The following is a 7,892-nucleotide window of genomic DNA, read 5'->3' as shown; positions in this document are numbered from 1 at the left end:
CCAGGCCAGAAGGAGGAGGGACATGGGCAAGGCATTGGCAGAAAGATAGATGAAATCAAGGTTCAGTAAGGAGGTTGGAAATGGAGAAGTGAAGCAAGCCAGCTGGGAGGTAGTAGGAAATTGGCCAGGTAAGGTAGTTGGGAGTGAGCTGATTGAGTCTTTTAAAGTCATTAGTAAGGATTTTCTGTTATATGTGGAAGGATGAGCAACCTACCTTCTCAGAGTGGAACCTGGAGAGTTTCCAGTACTCTACCAGTCTCGACTACGGGAGGGAGAGTCAAGCAGAGGCATACCCATTCCATTCCTAGCTTGGTCAATGGTTAGCAAGTGGAAGACATTCTGCTACAAGTCAAGACTCCTCTGTGCTGGGTAGCGGCAGCATGGGAAAGAGTCAAGGATGGAGACTCAGTTTTACTGCACAGAAGGAGAACTCTATGGATCCACTACCGGAACAATGGCAAATGGAGGTGGGACATTCTGGGAGAGATGTGTCCATGGTGTCGCTATAGGTTGGAGATGACTCGACAGCATAAGACAGGACAAGGATGAGCAACCATTGGAGGATTTTGAGGAATAGGGAGATGCAAAATGAACATTATTTTTAGAATCTGAGTAAACATACAAAGTTTTTCCAGGAGCTTGGTTAAACTGGAACCTGAGTAATTCTGTTTTTTCTTTATTTATTCATCTGAGTGCCTTGTTCTATACTTTCACTTCCAAAGCAAACTACCCAGAGCTTTGAGGTCATTACCTTGTTCCCATCCAGAGCCAGCTCTCTTCTGTTAGTAAATGGTGTGCTTGCTCTGCAGCTGGGATTTGTAAAACTCATATGAAATTGGCTGTACCACTTATTCATCCTCTTAAGTACTAACTCATGGGTATTTTCCTTCTTCTTACTGTCTGAAAATTATTTTGGTGTAGTGAAGAACAATTCAACAGCTCCCAACAGAAATATGTGTTTCAACTAATTCCAGTGGTGGCCATTGTCAGATAGTACAAATAAAAATCCTTTATTTGTTTTCATCTCTTCCTCAGAGGGCAACTTTATATTCCCAAGAGGTTTTCCCCAGTTTCCTGACTTTTGCCACCCTAAAAATCTCATTTCCTCTCAAATATCTGTAGGCAGCCAGAATATCTAAGTCACTATTTAAACTGAGCCCTGAACGGTCATATCCCATCCCGCAAAATCAGAAATAATTTTTGTCTTTCGGTAATAAATGAACAGTAGAAACCCAGGGCCAGAAGACACCCATAGAGGTCATCTCTCTGCTTCTGTGCAGATTTTATCTAACACCTCTTCAGCCAGACAGCATCTATCATGTTATCAAACCTATTTTCTAACATCGATCTGAGTCCAGTGTGGACTGTATTCCTTCATTCAATGATGTTTATTGAGAGCTTATTGTTTGCAGAGAACTGTACTAAGTGCTTGGAAAAGAACAATACAACTGTGACATTTCCTGCCCACAATGAGCTCAGAGTCTAGAGGCTGGGAGACAGACATCAATATGAATAAATAAAATTACAGATATGTACATAAATGATTTGGGGCTGGTGGGGGAAATAGCAAAGGGATAAATATAATTACAGATATGTACACAAGTGCTTTGGAACTGGGAGGGGGAAAGAGCAAAGAGAGCAAGTCAGCAATGAAGAAGGGAGTGGGAGATGTGGAGAAGTGGTGTTTAGTCTGGGAAGGCCGCTTGGAAAAGGTGTACCTTCAGTAAGACTTTGAAATGGGGGAGAGTGATTGTCTGTTGGATTAGAGGAGGGAGGGCATTCCAGACCAGAGGCAGGGTGTGGGCTAGGTATCAGCAGTGAGACAGGCGAGATCAAGGCACAGTGAGAAGGTTGGCATTAGAGGAGCAAAGTGTGCAGGTTGGGTTGTAGAAGGAGAGAAGTGAGGTGAGGTAGGAGGGGGCAAGGTGATGGATTGCTTTAAAGCCAATAAAGAGGAGTTTTTGTTTGATATGGAGGTGGATGGACAACCACTGGAGTCTTTTGAGGATCAGGGCGACGTGTCCAGAACGTTTCTGTAGAGAAATGATGCAGATGGCAGAGTGCTGTTTGGACTGGAGTGGGAAGAGTCAGGAGGCTGAGAGGTCAGCAAGGTGGCTGATGCAGTAATCCAAGGAGGGGGATTGTATTAACATGGTAGAAGTATGGATGGAGAGGAAAGGGTAGATTTGTGCTGAACTGGATGTGGTCTTCCAGACTAGTATTTACTTTATAGCTTTTGGTAAGTTGGGTTTCCCTCAGGGAGACTAGTGTTTGGTTCCAGCCAAACTAAATTCTAAATGGTTCTCCCCATTAGAGTATAAGGTCCTTGGGGTCAGAGATCATGTCAGTTGATTCTATTGTATTTTTCCATGTACTTAAGTACAGTGTTCTTTACAGAGTGAGTGCTCTATAAATGCTTTTGATGCGTTCATTCAGAGAAAAGTAACAAGAAGATGATTTCTGTTGCAGAGGTGTAAATCAGCCAAAGTATTACTAAGGCTATCAACAAAAACTATGTGGTCTTAGGAAAAAATTACACACACACACACACACACACACACACACACACACACACACAAATAAAAGCACTATGATTGATTCCAAAATTTCTGATCTTAGCATCAAGGAAACTAATACGAAACTGAATTATTGAAATGGAAATGAAATTTTTAATGAGAAATACTATCCACACTTTGGTCCTAAATAGAAAAGACTGCCTCCAGAAACTGTTTCCTAAGAGCATCAAAATTCTTTATTGAAAAACAAAATATTTTAAAAGGAAATACACTTTGAAATTATGAAATCCTGGACCACAGAAATTTCCATTGGTCTTGGTTTCCTAGACATCATTCCAAATATTCAGTGGATGTCAACTCCCTCTCTTTTTTAAAAATGTTTATTCAAGCTATAAAGCTGTCTTCCAGAGAATATAACATATCCTCCATCCAGAGTACCAGCTATGGAAAGAGAACATAATGAAAGGAAGAAATTTCACATGCATGCCATTTTTTTCAATGAAACATTTGCTGAAAATTTTCTCACATGCATATTGAATGTAATGCAAGGAAGGGTAATTTGGAAATACATTCAGAAAGGAACATTGATAAATCACCCACTAATCTACCAGTTGAAGATGGGTTGCTTTTCTTCTCTTTAATGTTTTAGAAGTTTAATATCCTTAAGAGATTGTTGGGATGTATTTTAAGTAGAGTGCGTTATGAGAACAAAGGAAAGAGTATTGGAACTGTTAGCATTGGGTCACATAATGCTGGGATGGAAAATGAATCCTATTTGCCTCCACATATATTTTTTAAAATGTGTGGCAGTGAATATTTTAAGATTTAAAACTTCTCTTTCAGGTCTGTTCTTCTGGAGTGGTTCCTCTTAGCATTTCATGTATGGGTTGATGGAGTTAGTTGGAATACTGCACTAGACAATAGGCTCCTTGTGGTCAGGGATTGTGCCTAACAACTCTGTTGTATTACTCTCCCAAGTATTTAGAACAGTGCTTTGCACAGAGGAAGCAGTATGGCCTAGTGGATAAAGTATGGACATGGGAGTCCATAGGTCCTGAATTCTAACACTTTTCTACTGTGTGATATTGGGTGACTTACTTAACTTCTCTGTGTGTATGTTACCTCATATGAGAATTAAGATGGTGAACTCCAACTGGGACATGGATTGTGTCCAACCTCGTATGTACACCCGTGTCTGGGATAGTGTTTGCACATAGTAAGTGTTTAACGAATACCACCAAAAAAGTGCTCAGTAAATACCTTTGAATGATTTTGCGCTTTTTGGAACCATGTCACCAAACTGGGAACCAGGGAGCTGTTTTTAGTAAATGAGGAAAAGAAAATAGGAAAGAAAAAGAGAAGTAAAGGAAAGAAGAATGAAATGTAATATGGAATTATTGGAGTTTAGTGGCTAGAGTATTTGACTAAAATTCAGATGATTTAGAGGTCTACTTGCAGAATTTTGTATTTTAGGGCAAATAAAATTTCCTAGGGCTCCTCCCTGGATGCTCTGAGTCAGGCACTTATATCTTCATATGCATAATAATAATAATAATAATGTATTTGTTAAATCCTTTCTATGGGCAAAGCACTGTTCTAAGCATTTTGGGGATACGAGGTAATCAGGTTGTCCCACGTGGGGCTCACAGTCTTAATCCCCATTTTACAGATGAGGGAACTGAGGCCCAGAGATGTTAAATGGCTTGCCCAAGGTCACACAGCTAAGTGGCAGAGCCAGGATTCAAACCCATGACCTCTGACTCCCAAGCCTGTGCTCTTTCCAGTGAGCCACGCTGCCATCATACATACATACATAAATATATCACAGTGCCTGTCACATAGTAAACACTTAACAAATACCATAATAATAATAATATCATGCTGCTGAGAAGCAGCTTGGCTTAGTGGCAAGAGCACGAGCTTGGGAGTTAGAGGCCGTTGGTTCTAATCCCAATTCTGCCACTTATCAGCTGTGTGACTTTGGGCAAGTCACTTAACTTCTCTGTACCTGAGTTACCTCATCTGTAAAATGGGAATTAAGATTGTGAGCCCCACATGGGACAACCTGATTTCCTTGTATTTACCCCAGTGCTTAGAATAGAACCTCGCACATAGTAAGCACTTAACAAATGCTGTTATTATTATTATATCTTTCTCCTACCTGGCCACACCAAGGTTATCTTGCTCCAGAGAATTTTCCATAGGGCCTGGTTTGTCATCCCATAGGGGCAAGTTTGTGTTTTCAGATCTCTATCACATCCTCAAATTTGACAAGAAGTTTCAATTCAGTGACTATAACCAGGATGAAGTCTGTAAGAATAATAATTGTGGTATTTGCTCAGCATTTACTATTTGTTTTAAACACTGGGGTAGATACAAACAGCGTGGCTCAGTGAAAGGAGCCCGGGCTTTGAAGTCAGAGGTCATGGGTTTGAATCCCTACTCTGCCACTTGTCAGCTGTGTGACTTTGGGCAAGTCACTTCACTTCTCTGTGCCTCAGTTCCCTCATCTGTAAAATGAGGATTAGGACTATGAGCCCCATGTGGGGCAACCTGTTCACCTTGTAACCTCCCCAGTGCTTAGAACAGTGCTTTGCACATAGTAAGTGCTTAATAAATGCCATTATTATTATTATACAAGATAATCAGGTTGTACACAATCCCTGAACCACTTGTGGTTCACAGTCTAAGTTGGAAGAAGAACAGGCACTGAATACCTGCTTTACCCATGAGGAAAGAGGCACAGAGAAGTTAAGTGACTTAGTTGAGGTCACACAGCAGGCCAGGGGCAGAGCCGGGATTAGAATCCAGGCTGTCTGACTCCCATGCCCAAGCCACTGGGCCATGCTGCTGCTGCTGCAGGGGGAACAGGAACCTACAGTGTATTGTGGCTATAGAGGTTGACCACAGTTCGTGAAGGTAATAGTAATAATTATTATTATTATTACGGTGCCAAACACTGAATTTATTCATTCAATCATATTTATTGAGCACTTACTGTGTGCAGAGCACTGTACTAAGCATTTGGAAAGTACAATTCAGCAAGAGACAATCCCTGCCCACAGTGGGCTTACAGTCTAGAAGGGGGGAGGCAGTCATCAAAACTAGTAAGCAGGCCTAGATATAAATAAATGGAATTATAGATATATACATATCAAAACAAGTAAACAGGCATCATTATAAATAGAATTATAGGTATGTACATATATACACAAATGCTTTGGGGCAGGGAAAGGCAGGTAGAGCAAAGAGTGAGTTGAGGTGATGCGGAGTGGAAGGGGAGCTGAAGAAAAGGGGATCTCTGGGAAGGCCTCTTGGAGGAGGTGAGCCTTCAGTAGGGCTTTGAAGGGGAGAAGTGATTGGTAGATTTGAGGAGGGAGGGCATTCCAGGGGCCAGGGATCAATGGCAGGACAGGCAAGAATGAGGCACAGTGAGAAGGTTAGCACCAGAGGAGCGGAGTGTGCGGGCTGGGATGTAGGAGAGAAGGGAGGTGATTTAAGAAGGGGTAAGGTGATGGAGAACTTTGAAGCCAATAGTGAGGAATCTTTTCTTTGATACACAGTTTGATAGGCAATCACTGGAGATTTTTGAAGAGGGGGGTGACATGCCCAGACCGTTTCTGTAGAAAGATAATCCGGGCAGCAGAGTATGGACTAAAGTGGGGAGAGACAGGAGGTTGGGAGCTCAGAAAGGAGGTTGATGCAGTAATCCAGTCAGGATAGGATGAGTGATTGTACTAACGTGGTAAGTGTACTAAGCACTGGGGTAGGTACAAGATAATCGGGTTGGACACAGTAAGGGAAGCCTGATGAAATAAGTAGGTAAGTGTGAATCACCTGAGCTTGAGATCAGTTTACTCCCTGACATTTCCAGGAAATATTTATTTCACAGAGAAGTTCCCCATTGGCACCACTTAGGGACAGCCCCCAATAGGAATGCTTCGTTCAAGTGAACAGCCATGTTCCAACAAATTCACCTCGCTACAGCCTATGTGGATATTCATTAATTCATTCAATAATTATATTTGAGAAACTACTACATACAGGGAAGTGTACAATATGAGTAAATGACATGGTTCATGTTTTCAAGAAACTTACTGTGTGTGCGTGTAGGCTGCATACCCACACATGCACACACTCCTATCTCACAGGGAATTAGTTTCTCCTGCTTCTTTCAGGCTGGGCATCAGAAGAACTCTGGAAACTTGTAAATTTTTACCCTGCCTCTCCTGGCTTCCCATCCACTGGGGTTGAATTCTCTGGACAGGTCAGCCAGACAGCTGCTGGGAGAACACACTTTCAGAAAAATATTCAGACCTCCCTCAGCTTGCTTTCTTGCCTCTATCTTTGAAATGCAGAAATGTTGGGCTGATACACTGAGGGAGACACTGACAATGTTGAGATCTACCTACCCAACCAGGAGAAAGAAAAGGAAGGAAGAAAGCAGGGAAGGAGGAGGGAGGAAAGGAAGAAAGGAAGGAAGGAAAGGAAGGAAGATGGAAACTTGAGGGAAGGGTCTTCTTTAAATTTTTCTTTGTAAGCCAATCTTTTGTGAAATTTGCTTACTTGGGGCAGATGTGTTTCCTGGAGTTCAGGTGGATTACCATCCCCTATATCTTCCATCACTGATTTCGATCCTTTACCAAACTGGATAATAATAAAGCGAATTTGTTTTGTTTGGAATCTCCTGATTTTATTACTATTTATTATGCAAACATGTAATTGAAAACAAAACAACCAATTCCTATTTTACAATATCTGAAAATAACACATTGAGTTTGGAGAATCCCAGTGGAACTGTGATGGTTTTCAGACTTCATAATTGTTTGGGGACCAGAACAGGAAATGAATATTTTTTAGATCAAGCGTTTTTGGTGGCTTTATTTTTCTTTCCAATTTGTAATTTTCCATATATTTTAATTAAGCTCTCTTTCTTATATTCCTCCACAGGAATTGAAATGGCCTCAAATAAAAGTGAGAGAAAACATTTAGGAGAAACAGTTGTCTACTGATTATAGTTTCTTTGGTTTCATTAAGATTTATATTGGAGGATTTTCTTCCAAGTTATGAATTTGATATTTATAAAGACCATTCTTTGGGAGTCTTCTGAGCTCCCATGGCTCTTGTCTTAGGTTAATGGTGTTTCATTAATTTCATTTGAGATCTCCTCGTAGGATAGCATAATTATGACATTATAAGGCTTTGGCCAGATAACATAAAATACTCTACCAGGAAAACTCCAGAAAGACAAGGTTTTATAGGGTACCAGGAGTCTTCAAGATAACACTGTGGGAAGTAAGTGCTTTGGAATAGGCTATAATAACTTCAGGACTTGGCTATCGTATGTGACTTCCACTTTTCATGTGGCACCTTACT

At 41.1% G+C, this 7,892-nt stretch overlaps 1 non-coding gene across 1 annotated transcript; it reads left to right on the top strand.

Moving 5' to 3' along the window:
* The first annotated feature begins 212 nt into the window (after positions 1 to 212).
* Positions 213 to 350, top strand: LOC119926037. Its single transcript, XR_005449955.1, has one exon. It is a non-coding gene; the product is annotated as a small nucleolar RNA SNORA7 (small nucleolar RNA).
* Positions 351 to 7,892: the final 7,542 nt, after the last annotated feature.

Source organism: Tachyglossus aculeatus, chromosome 3 (genome assembly GCF_015852505.1).
Source record: "Tachyglossus aculeatus isolate mTacAcu1 chromosome 3, mTacAcu1.pri, whole genome shotgun sequence".
NCBI classification, from domain to species: Eukaryota; Metazoa; Chordata; class Mammalia; order Monotremata; family Tachyglossidae; genus Tachyglossus; species Tachyglossus aculeatus.
The sequence above is the reverse complement of the archived record's forward strand: the minus strand, read 5'-3'. Positions and strand labels throughout refer to the sequence as shown.